Consider the following 13,991-nt stretch of genomic DNA (forward strand, 5'->3'; position numbering starts at 1 on the left):
TGTTCACTTTGTGTAGCTGAGCATTGAGAAATCAACTCATTTGTACGGCCAACTTTTATTTCCTTTAATGCCAAACATCAAACCAGGTCAGCCGAGGTTAGAGCACCTCATGATGTCGCATTCATTCCCGCTCTTCACATTAAATTTGCTTTTCAGTCGTGTTCCGTTGAAGCGGTCCGACACAACAATGTTCATGTGGGGACCTGAGGAAGGTTACAGACTCCATTAGATCCTCTTACATTATTTGGTTATGTCATCATTTAATTATATTTACACGCAGCTTTGCAAATGGATGGCGGAGCAATTGGCAGACGTTTCGCCTCTTTCGATCTTGACGAACAACGAAGCTCTGAAAGCCACCGTCGCGAGCAGCGCTCTGCGGCGTGTCGTTGGCCGCTCTTGAATGAATCATAACCATGGAAGTTTAGCAGAATCAGCTGCGGCGCGCGCACGCCCGTCACCACATGCCAAGAGTTTATTACAGCTTTTTATTACCGACTTGTCTTTGGAGATGCATTAAACTATTAATCTCCTGCTAATAAATAATTTTTAAATGATCATGCGCACTAAGTTGAGTCTGAGGTGGTGAAAAGTGAGCGTTCATGAACAAAGTTTTTCAGTAGTTGAGGGGATTATGTTTMACAGAGCTTCTAATTTGCAGACAGGTTAGCTTCTTTTGGAGATGAGTTCCTTTAATGAGACATATTTAGTCTGTTAAAATTGTATGACACACTTTGGGTTTCACGTTGAGAAAGCAGTGAAGTTTATTTCACTTATCCTGGCTTAAATTAAGCCGAAAGTCTTAAAATCTCCGACTGAAGTCTGCATTAAAAAGTGTTGTGATCAGAAAAATGACCTTTAACGTGTCAGGAATGAAGGGCCTGACAATGGGATGCAGTCGGCCAGACAAGTTTATTGGCTCTCTTTAAATCTCTAATTTGTGCTTCTTTCTCTTCTCTATCTTCCTGTCACTGACCCCGAAATCGATCAGAGCAAAACATCTCGAGGAATCTCTTGCCGGAGGAGCTATAAGCGAGGAAGCAGCAGTCTAATGCAGTAGCACCGACATGTGAGGGGGTGTGACACTTGATCTCAAATTATAACATGTATTTAAAGTAAATACATACATTATATCTTCCCTTGCATTTTTTTTCCTCCATGTGCCTCTTCATCACCTTCAGTTTTCTTTGCAGAGTGAGATCAACAACGTCAGGCTGTAACAATGAAGAAATGAGATAAGGAGCATCTAAACATCTTAAATCTGAGCGTTGCTGTTTGTTAAGCAGCAGACTGTTTTTCATAGATACCGCATTTATTTGTTTATAATACGATCTCATGTATAATATAACCCCCCTTTTTTGAGCTTAAAAGTACAAAAAAAATTTAATCCTCAAACTACCTCCAATTTCATACAGACTTCAAGATTTTTCAGCCTTTGCAGTCTTCATACATATCAGTAAAATGATCATTGGACTGTTCATTTTATTTTAACAACGTATGTAATAAAAGGTATTTTGACAACAAATATATATCAGCTGTAGCAGCATCATATGAATCCTGGCATTTTACACATAGTCCACCAGGAGGCGCCAACACAAAAGTCAGAGACTTCACATGAGATTTGGGCCATCATGTGGGGAAAAGCAGATTACTTCCTACTCGCGAGCGCCYCCTCTGGTGGGGAAACATTTTTTCAGGGTACAAACTTTTTTGGAACACTGGTAGACGGCAGCCATTACAGACGAACATGCGTTTGTTGTTGTTCGAGGAGTGGCCTGGCCACACTCTAATGTCATTTGTTCTTTATTATTACTAAGGTGCAGGAATACCCCCCCCCCCTTTTTTTTTCACATCATGTCATCTGCCTGGATCTGTTATTATCTCTCTCTGAGGCATGGAGGAGTGTCAGAGGTAAGTTAGTTTCAACTGCTTTTTACAACGCGGTCTCATTTAAGGACTCGTGCATTTTGTGAATGACGCCGATATTTCAGTTAAAATACATAAGTAAACATATTTATCCGAGTACAATACTACTCCCCAACTTTATGGATGATTTTATGGATTTAATTTTAAGTATTACTTGAATAAATATGGTAAGTACGAACGAAAACACGATCTGTTTTAATGAACGATGGTCACCTTCTGTATGTTGAGTTATAAACCTTTCTTTTCAGAAACGCCAGGTGAAGAWCACAGAAGAACAAAACTGTTTTTGTTCTGCTGCTCAGGCTGAGCTGAATAAGACGCAACATTTCCACTTTGAAAGCTGAAGCTTGAATTCTAAAAAAAAACACTTCTGTTTTTGTTTRTTGTACATTTGCTTTTATCTTGATGATGTGTAATCCTGACCATTTTTTAAAATCAAAAGCTCACTGTGCTTTCAAATACGCTGATTTCTTCTCACATTATATTTGTCTTTTTTTTGTAATCAGGCACTGAAGTGAATGTGATGTTTTGCAGAAGAACAAAAATGCTTAATAAAGTAAAAAACAAACTAAAAGGAAACATTTTTGCCAACTTTGATACATTYAAATTATTGTATAATAATGTGCACCATCAAATAAATTAAACTCGTGCTGGAAGATAGGCAAACTTTTGTTGTCGTTCTGGAAAACAAAGCTCTCTTCATTAACTTTGGTTGCATCCACTCATGAGGAAAACATAAATGACTAATGAGAGTCCGGAGTCAGTTTGACTTTTCTTCTGCCCTCTCACTGGCTGTCCTCCAGGCCTACATCTATTTTATTTCATGGCTGAAAAGAAAGATATTTTCAGGCTATCTGACTCTGGTGGGGATCAACAGCAGCAGTGTCATTACTGCACAGAAGTCAGTGAAGAAAAYGGCAGTTTTAGCGACTCGTCCTCAACTTTTTATTGTCTTAAGCTTCATTTGAGTTAAATCTGTACGTTTCTTTCATGCAGACATTTCAGAACACAGAACAGATGCAGCACTGACGTCACACACCTCTCCACATATTCCCTCCCTTTCTTCAACAGCTCAACTGCCTCTCATTTCAGATCATGTCCTCAGCCCAGYTCCCACGAGGCACCTGTAAACAAGCCTTCAGCATCATCGTGCCACCAACAGGCGAGCTTCCTGACAGAGGGTTACAGTCGTCATTCTCTTCTGGCGGGGTGGGAAATAGATTCACTACCATCTACAACGACTTACAAAGCAGCTTTTTGTACATCGCTGATAAGAGGTTTGTCATGCACAGGTTAGTCAGACTGAATCTACACAGAAGCAACAAAGGCAGTTGTGTCTCCTGTGGTTTGAAGATGCAACAGAAAACAGAGGACTGTTTGATCCACTTTAACTCCCTGTTTTGAAGTCAGTCTCATACRTTTTCAACAGTCCATTGTAAGCAATTTTATTTCCACAGAATATGAGTAAAAATACAAACTTAAAATTATAACATTTAAAAAAATAACCAAGCTAAACCAGCTTCAAAAATGAGTTCTGCACAGAGTTGACAGTTTTAAGCTTTCAAGATTGAGGCTTTTGAGAGATGGATAAAGGATGTCTTGCACTCGTTGGAGTAGTTTGTCTTGTTCTGTGGAACCTCGCTCACATCCAGACTCCTGCCTCTCACCTCAATCACACCAGTCCATTCAGTCCACTCTGCCAGAGCTAAATGAGCTTTTTTTTTTCCCATTACTTACACTGAATCTTGTATTCTACAAACTGTCAGTCGTTCTGAAAGCTCAGATCTGCTTTTCCACAAAATGATACAAAAGCTTTTCAGGCTTTTTCTCTCTTTTTTTAAAGACAGAAACTCTATATTTAGTGCGTAATTGGGCTGATTCCGTAACAAAGGGCTGAGTTTTTTTACAGCACAGTCTAATTAACACACAAAATTCAGGGCAAAAGATTTGTTGAGGCTCTTATTCAAGAAAACTTCAAATACGCAGCGAGAATAATTTCACTTCTAATTTTGGATGAAACTACCACAGTTTTTATAGAACCAGTAAAATTACAATTTGTTACTGAAAACCGAAATGATTTCAGAGTTTCTGCAAAAAATTGCTTTTAAAACACAACGAAAAAAAACAGCCTAAATTGGGAGTATTATGTATTTTCAAGGCATTAAGTAAATATGTTACCTTTAGTTGTTCTGAAAATGCAATACAGTAAATATCAATATCAGTATCTAAATGCCTTGAAATTGGCCTCTCTTTAAAAACCTCCTACCATTTCCAACACTCCCACTTCAGCACATGTTCACAACAATGCTTCAGGGGAGGGGTGCTCTGTGAGTGGGAGCTTAGCTGCTGACTGAACTCCAGGGAGGAGCTTTATGTAAATGGGCGGAGCTTTGTACCAGCAAGCATTTAGGCAGCTCCACATGGCTGCAGGAGATTCAAGGATTACTCAAACATGCACGGATGAGTCAAAGCAACACTCTGTGTATGTTTTTAATGAATGACAATTTGACATGATATAAATCTCAAAAAACTTGACTTTACAAAAAGAATTCCTGCTTTTCAGTAGAAAACAAAGCTGCTGCTGATGTGCAGCATGTATTTTGTGACATTGTGCACTTTGCAAACTGCCACTGACATATTTGATGGTATAAATCACAAAAAAAGAGCAAAAGGACGATCAAAACAAAAATGCTGCGATAAAAATGATGTTCACACTTTACAACCAGCACTCCAAGTCTTTCGAAATATCTGATGCAGAAAAGTGATTCTCAGCAGAATGCAGTCCGATCTGGTATTTCACTGGATGAAAACAAGCACAGCAAAACCTATTTTATCGGGTTTCCTCAAGCTTTATTCAATCATTTCTTTTTCAACCCATGGGTATCATGTTTTCTTGGTAAGAGTAACACTGTAAATCTGATTAATTTTTTTACTCGGAAAAAATGTCTTAATTTAGTCAATACACACTGCAAAAGGTCAAAATGAACAATAGTGGACTCTGTGGAATAAAGGAACTGGATTATTAAGATAAACTATGTGCACCTTGCCAGAGAGATTTAAAATCATTTAAGCACTTGCTTTTTTAATTCTGCTAAACAAAACATTTAATTAGCATGCAGGTAGTTAATGACTCTTTTCTGAAAACTCAACTAAACCTTCCTCAAAACTGAAGCAGCAAACACAAGGCAAGTGGAGGTAAGAAAATAATGTGGTAAAAAAACTGTTAATACTGTAGTTAGTGGTGTGAGTTGTGAGGACACATCCAGGAAGCAGGCAGCCATGACTCTGGAGGTTTTGTTAACAACGGGATTTGGACAATCAGGACCTTCGGGAGGTAAAACAGAAGCGTACGCATAAAAGATTTAGACAGGTAACAAGAGTGGAACAGGAGATCTTACAAGAACACAACCGCTAATCAAGGCCTATTTACATGGGGAGAGGGATTAGGTGGGTGGATGCAGGTCAGGTGAGAAATGAGGAACATGAACCGAGGTAATTAGAGACATGATACAGACAACGAAGGCAAAAAGATTCACCCTTAAAATAAACGGGAAGTAGACAGGACTTTATCGAGAGAGAAAAAATTAGAGACAAAAACAAAATAACAGAAAAWAATACAAAACMCAATCTSACAAAGGCTGAGCAGTCTRAGTCTCACACTCAGACACCAACAGTTTTTACTGTCCAGGTAAACATGTCATTCAAAGACTACTGACATGTTTTCTTCACTTTGTACTAAGAAAAGATTTGAGCTGGTCTTGAATGAATAATCGCTCTTCGGAAGTCTCAGAGTACCAACAACTGGTTAAATGTGCCAACATGATAAAAACACACTGCACAGCCAAAACTGGAGTGTTAACTCAAAGACTCACACCGTGAAAGGTACTTCCTGATGTGTAAAGGGTGACTCTGTTGTGCTGCTCTGCCGACTAAAGAACAGTGTTAGTACACTTTAAGAGTTGAGTTTAACTGTAGGCTAGAGCAAGACTCTGACTCACACTGTAGAGAAAGAAAACAATGAATAGTATTAAACAAAAAGTGTACTTTTTGAAGATAAATTTGTGTAAAATTAACTCCATAAAAAGAACACTATTAAACAAACTAGAGTGTTAAATCATTTTACTCATTTCATTGTTGATTTTGACACTAAAATTAGTAAAACWAACTCTGAAAGTTGACACTGGCTAAATTAATTCTGAGTGGGACCAAATAGTCTGAAACAGTTCAATGCCCCTTTTCCACTAGTGCCACTTAGTGTAGTGTCGGTACGGTTCGGTACCGTTCCAARCCATTTCCATTAGGCCAGACTCATGGAACCAGCCCTTTTTTAGTACCTACTTAGTCGTGGTTCCAAGTGGTCCCAGTTGACACCAAAATACGATGTCAGAACACTGCTYGTCACTGATTGGCTAGGGGGTGGAGTCACTGGTTGCGTCTGAGCTGCTTTTGCAACAACGTGATGCACCATTTTTTCAATTGTAGCAGCGACATTAGTTGTGTTTCCATCCAATTTTAATCCAAATTTTTAGTGATTTTTTTTTTATTTCAAAACTTATTCGGCAAATGTGTTTCCATCTTTCATTTTGTGCATTAACTTTTTTTTTTTGAAAAACCTAAAAACCACCTCCATCAACTGCCCAAAACACACCTTCTGGAACTGGACTGGAATGTTAATGGAAAAGCACCCAAACTGACCCGTTCCGACACTGACCATACCGACACTACACTAGTGTCAGTGGAAAAGGGGCATAATTCAACTCTGTAGGTGTTAAAATGGCACTTTATTTTTTTTAAATTGAGCCTTGTCAGTAAAATTTTTTCTCATGATCTCCCTCATTTCCTATCAGACTTGGAAGGATGCTGTGCAGAGATCTGGACAGAGGAATTAAAGCAGAAATAAGTGTGAGTGAAAATGTCAGGTGGTTGTTTTACACAAAGCAAGACATCCCACATCTTCAAGGGGCACTTTATTTATCATTATTAACAGGCTGACAGGTCCAGTCTTCCTTCTAATCTTGCTGCACACTTCCTTCATGCAGCACGGATAATAAGTCACTGAACCCTCCCAGTAAATGTTACCTGTCAGTCCTGATCACATTACTCCATGTTGATTCTTTGCATTGCTGCGTTGTCCGCTGACATCACGAAAATGCTGAATGAAGAAATTGCACAGGGACCCCCGAACACTTGTGGAATCAATGATAAGGCGCGTTCACTCAGACGTGTTTGTTTTCTCCACTGATTTGTCGCTCACCTGTGAATTTTAAATCAGTTTCAAACTGTGTTGCAAACAGCTGATTATCCCCACAAGCGCCTCGGTGTGAGGCAGGTATGAGCGTCTGCGGCGCTGACGACGTGCGGCATCATCAACATTTCTGTCCAGGKCTCGGAGTGTGAAACAGCTGCTTTGTCCTGTTTCACAAGCTGAGCGTTTAGCTTTTTTTTATATTGGCTGGATGTTGCAGAAGCAGCTAAATGAGGCAAAAATAAACCTGTTTCTCTGCTGGTCATACGTGGAAAGCTGTTGCTGGCATAARATTGTTTTTCGGGACACTTATTTTATGCCTGTAGGTGGTTCGCTGATGTTTGTTTGTCATCAGGGCTTTATGAAACTACAGAACGTGTTCTATAAGGATGATCTCTTCCCTCACAGTTATTCCTCAGCTGGGACAAATTTCCTGTTGCGCTTTAATGTCATGTTGATAGCAGAGTAATTCCAAAGTCTGAACAAACGTTCAAAATTCAGCATATCTTCTTTATTTTTGTTGTTCTTGTTGTTGTTTTTTACAATAATCAAACCAAGGTTTTGTCTCCTTACGATAACTTCTTTTCTTCTCACTAATAGAATCACAATGGACAGTTTTTCACTGAGAAAACAAAAACAAGCTGCTCTTCTGAAGAACTGTAAAAAATCTGAAATGATGAAAACAAATATCCGTGATCAACTTTGACATCTGTGACAGAAAGAACAGCRTGCTTCATCCGTAAGCTTGATGTAGTCAAAATAATTCATAATTATTTGTTTTTGTTCAAAAAAACAATTTGTATGATGTCATTCGGATCAGTGAGACCTAAAGGTCATAAAAACAAGACGAGGATTTCAATTTGTACTAAAAAAAACATTGCATTAGTTGGTGATACTTGTATTACCATGAATTTCTTTTCAGTTATATTAAGTTGCTATTTTTTACATAAGTATTGAGGCAAAAAATAATAATAAACACAACAGTTCTGGTTAAATCAATTGCTAAAAATGTTGTAAAACCATGCAGAGTTTTACAAAACTCCAAATTATTCAAGAAAAAGGTTATAAGTAATTCCTCAAGGATTTCTACTGCATTTTTTCCCTTTTGCATATAAATGAAAAACACAATTTTCTGGAACACTCAAAAGTGATTTTTTWAATAAATGCACAAACCTTTCAAGACTTTTTTTTAATTGTAGCAGCTCCCAGAGTTTATTTTATTCATTGAAAATAAATAAAGTGAGAAGACTCTAATGTGCGTGGATACACCCAGAAACAAGTGGAGGACTGTGAGGGGAAAAAATTAAAAAATACATTGAAAATTGTTTTAAATTAAACTTTGGAAACATTTCAGAATAAAATGAGCAAMCAACAGTCTTACATCTCTGCTGACAGTGAGTCGCAGAATTCATTTCTCTGCAAACGATTATTTCAAACCCTTCGTTTGATATTGAAGTGTGTTTTAAAATCTGATAAGATACATATTTTCATTTTTTTAACTCCTTCAGAGGAAAGAATGAACAACTAAACACAGCTGTTCAACGGTTTTTAAAATTATTTTTTAAAGCTGCTGTATTTAACTCTGGGATTGCCGAGTGTTGCAACAAAAGGAAGTCTTTTATACCCAACTGCCACACGCGTACTTTCATCTTCAAACACAGCTGACTGTGTAGACACAAAACAAGTTTCAAAGAAGTTCCCTTGCACAAAACATTAATTTGTAGTCTTGTTTTTACCTCAGAAGAAGAAAAGACAGAGGCACCGGAATAAGTTTAAACCCACTGAACACGTTTGAACTCTCTTTTCTCTACGTATTGCTTTTATTTATAAATGAGCAGCAGTATGGCAGCTGAGACATGCTGTTCTCATGAGGAGGAGCGGGCTAACAAACCCCAACCTTCCTGTAATTTCTCAGGGAGATCGCTACGATTGCAGCACCAATCCTTCACTCTTTCCTTCACGGAGCTGCCCCCACTAGCAGCAAATTGTGAAAACTTCCTACATCCACTAATTGATCCCTCAATCCAAAAGACTGACATGCCCGCCCACTTAAGCTCCTCGTTGAGGATTTTCCCCCTTTTCTGTGGCACCTTACACTCAAAATAAAGGTTTCAGCAGCTGCCTGGCTCCCTGCAAGCTAACAGCTTAAATATGTACAAAAAAAAACAAAAACAAAAAAACCACCTAGTTTATTGGCAATATGACGCAGACACAAGTTTATATTTAACTGTCTTGTTATCGTTCTTCCTGTTTGTTCATGTTGCTCCAAATCCGCAGAGATTACCAAGATTAAAGAGCGGTGATGGTGACCATCCGACAAAGAAATTTACAGGGCCGCAGGGACTCATCTTTTCCCGTTTCCATGACAAGCGARCGTGTTTGGCCTTGGGAGGCTGTGTAGAGCCATAAATCACAACAGAGTGGACCAGTTCACAGTTTCTCACCTGAAATTTCTTCAAAAAGAATCAGAGACCATTCTTTACGTGTAACTGATGTAGGATTAAAGCYATCAGGTTGGTGTTAAATTAAAGCAGTGCCACAGGAACTAGTTTTGCCTGGTAGATAAAAACAAAAACATGATGAGAACTTGGAAATGCTGCAGCGCAGTAGGTCAGGTTGGAACTCGGCTGAGTTGGATGCTGAATATTTTATCAGTTGCTGCTAATGAGTAGCCTACATGTTGTTTCTCCTCTATGAACCCTTATAGAAGAATTTCTTTAAGAAAAGCGTTTTTGAATAGTCACTGAGTCCAAACAGCCACAGTAAATAATTAAAGTTGCTCAAAAAGGTTTTGGACCATTAAAATTTGTCCATTTTCTTCCACTTGTTCCAGAGTCTGGTCACAGGGGCAGCATTGAGCAGGGAGGGCCCTCTCTTGCCTCAGCCACCTCTTCCAGYTCTTCTGGGAGGATTTCAAGGTGTTCCCTTCGGAGGTGTCCTTATCAGATGCCTGAACCACCTCAATTGGTTCATCTCGATGTGGAGGAGCAGCGGCTCGACTCTGAGCCTCTCCCAGACAACTGAACTTCTCTCTAAGGGAGAGTCCAGCTAGATGATTTGCTTTAGCTGTTTAAACTGAATAGTTTTTTGTGTTATAACACCAAGCCTCTCCGCTGCTTGTCGCAGTTATCACCAGGTCGTTTGTGGCATTTTTGGTTTCTACCAGTGGAAGCAATGGTCATGAGCAACTCTACCACCAGGACCTGAGTGGAAGTCGGTCCTGTTTGCTGTGAGATCCCACTAATCCAGCAGCTGCCATCAGGGTTGAGTCGTGATKTGCAGAGTTACTCACCCTGCCAGACTCTGAGCAGCAGGAATATGAAGCAGCTTAAAATGGATGCCAGCATTGATCTTATTGATCCCATCTTTGATTAAAGTTCTTCTCCTGAAGGTTTTCCACAGTAGAAATGTTGTGACATTCTCTTCTATTTCACAAAGTCACAACTTACTATTTTGGTGACACAGATAGGTAAAAGCCTTATTTCCGTATTTGTCTTCCAGGTTATGGATTACGGTTACGGTGATGAACAGGAAAAAAAATGAGATAATGTTGATGTTTTGTTCTGTGATGTGCAGCGTAATAAAATAGGACACAAATGAGCAGCAAGCAAGCGGTGACGATYTTTAAGGTTTAGCATTTAAAAGTATTTATTGAACCACCACAGTTTCTTTTAGCTACAAGTGTTTTTCAGTGTTCAAGGTTGAGTTAAAGTGCTCATAAACTTCCCTTTTCACCAGCAGAGGTTGTCAGGACCAGCTCTTTATTTCCATTCATAGCRGAACAGAGGAAAATGCGAGTAATCGGTTTCTGACAATGACCTCGACCCTTAAACACCCTCTTCCATCCAGAGTGCTGCCAGATCTGTCCTCAAAGTGCATTTCACGAAAACCTCCAGCAGATTCGGTTGCTCAGGGGAACGTAAACTCTTTGCATCTKAGAAGTGTGTGATTAAAGGGAATTCAGACGTGAATAAAACTCAAAATACATCCCCTATATGCCACTTAAGRTATGCTTCAAACCAGTTCATTCTGTCCTTTTTTTTTTTCAATCAGAGCCTCGCTGCAGCTGAATGAACAAAGGATGTTCTCACTGAGCAGCTGACCCTGTTGACCCACAACATGTTGAACTCTTTCATTTTCCCACAAAAAAAAATATGTGATGAACTGATCCTGAATCACAATGCATGCACTGCTCATTGTCTTATGTCACGGCACAAAAAAAAAAAAAAGAGTGGGCTTTCTCAGTCTAAATAATATACCAATATTCTATTAATCAGACACTTTTTTCCCACATTCTTTCATGAATAAGGTGTCAGCTGGAATGATGGATGAAGCTCAGCCTCAGCACAAGACAGATTTCAGCATCACGATGTAGATGTCAGAGTATTCAGGGGTTTAATGTTAAAACCAGAGTAAATGTTTCACTTGGCACAGCGGCTTGTTGAAGCTTCTCTGTACAGTGTTGTTRCCATAACAACCACAAACCCAGTCATGTGAACAATATTAAGCTTTACTGATTTCTGGCTTTAAAAGCTCTTGTTGTAAATGAGAAATGTTGTCCTSCAGGTTCAGACTGCTTACTTTATTTTTGTGTTTTTTTGAGTAAAAGCTGGGACTGTGAAACACTAACAAGTGTGGGAAAGACATTGTGTTGTGTTGTAGGTTTATTTGTTTACTCACACAGTAAATKTTGCAGTGTTAAATCAACACTTAAAGAGTTCAATTTAACACTGTGTCCGAGTCTATTTGGTCCTTAATGGAATTGGTGTCAATTTAACTCTTTCCACAGTGTTAAATTTTCAGGGTACAATTTAACTCCAAACAGAGTTAAAAATTAACACTGATTAACACTATATAGTGTTAATAAAACTTAACACTTCAAGTMAAATGACTGATGAGAGTAATTATGATTTTAAAAAGGTACTGTGGTGAYAAATCAATGATTCTCATGCATTTCAACACTGCWTTGAGTTATTGACGGTTAACAGTGGAAGTTTGTATACCTCCTACGAGTGTTAATTTGACACTCGACTGTGTTGATTATTTACTCTTTTGCTGTGTAGAGGGGTGTGAAACACACTATGAAGTGTCATTACACAGGAAATGCGCAAGTGTTATATAAGTTTTAGTGCGTGGAGCTTAGTGAACACTGTCCAGTGTTGATACAACACTGAGGAAATCAACACTGAGAATTAACACCAACACTGGATGTCAGTTTACTCAGAACGTGTTAAAATAACACTAGGGGGTGTTAAAAGTTTAACACTGAAAATTTAACACTCTGGTTTTTACTGTGTACAAATAATAAAAAGTAAATCTCTAACTGATGGCAAAAAGTAATAATATGTGCATAAAGTGCAGCTGAATCTTTCCGTCTTAAAAAGATCAAGCCATAATAAAGCTGAGATTTTTTTTTCTTAAATTGTATGTTTCAAAGTTTTCATTAAAACTAACTCTCATGGCCTTCAGGTATATTCAAACGCTTGTTTCTCTTTCAGGCTACGGAGATGCATGAATATGCTAATCTGCTGCAGACTGGGTTTCCATCTGCGTGGAGATAATAGTGGCCAGTCTTGTGGGGKTTTTTCTGACACTTAAGGTCAAAACTGAGTGAACAAATAAAACTGGAGATTTGTGTCCTTTTAAATAATATTTACAGAATACGGTGAGGTTTCCCAATAAACCAAAACCACTCATTAAATTTTCTTTGTGCTTTCGGGGTCATRAACAGAACCCTTCGGCTCTGCCATGTTGGCTGTAATACGTTTAATAAAATATACAAGTAGTACTTGCTTCTGTTTTTGACATATTTTATTGACTTCCAATTTCTTTAGATTTTCAAACCACAACTAAATAAGTTGTCATGAATCACCAGTCTGTCTTTTGGAGCTCAGTAGTTTTGTTGTCAGCAGGGTGCACACAGTGTCTATTTAGTCCGGATGATCAACAGTAATGCAGCGGTAAGTGTTTACCAGAATTGAGCAYTTTYTGAAGTTTGTATTTCATTTTTACTTTGCTTTACCCTCTCTTCCTCCAAAATCTCTGGYGCTGTGTGTCTGTAGATCTGCTCCACTCCTGCATGGCGTGGAAGTCAGCATGAATTTAACATTTATCTCTGCCTGTGTCCAGGAATTAAATTTATTGGGTTGGTGCAAAGTGGTTTCAGAGTTCCCATAAATACACATCTGTGGGTCTATCAGCATGTGTGAGAGGTGATGTACTGTATTTCAAATAAAACCTAGACTGAAAAGACAAAAATGGCTTTTAGATGTSAAGAGGTGATAGACTGAAGGATTTTATTACAACAGACTGAAAGTTTAAACAGACCAAAATGACAAGGTGGTCCTGACTTTCTGAGAAGTGTTTAATGTATGAAATGTAGAGATTATGTTTTTTATGTAGCACTTTGAGATTTATGAATGTAAAGTGCCCAATAAATGAAATCTATTATTATTATTATTATTATTATTATTATTATTATTATTGTGAAGCAACAACAGTACCATTTACCATTTAACACATTGTGTTATTGGCAGAATGAATAAAATAATGAAATAATAATGAAATTTCAATTTTCTAGGCCTGTAGTAGCAGAGTGCTGAGTTGTTGATGCATTGATAACATCAGAATCTGTTGATTTGAACCCTCCTTAAAGGTGTCAGATGTATTCATTACTTAAGTATATTACTAGGGTTTAAAWATATTTTTTTAGAAGTTGAATTATCAGCAAGATTTTACTCAAGAAAATGTGTAAAAGTACTGGTTGTAAAAAAGTAAAAGTAATGTAAGAGTAAAAAAAACCACAAATAAGGATAAAAGC

The sequence above is a fragment of the Austrofundulus limnaeus genome, unplaced genomic scaffold, assembly GCF_001266775.1.
Source record: "Austrofundulus limnaeus strain Quisiro unplaced genomic scaffold, Austrofundulus_limnaeus-1.0 Scaffold2, whole genome shotgun sequence".
Taxonomy (NCBI): Eukaryota; Metazoa; Chordata; class Actinopteri; order Cyprinodontiformes; family Rivulidae; genus Austrofundulus; species Austrofundulus limnaeus.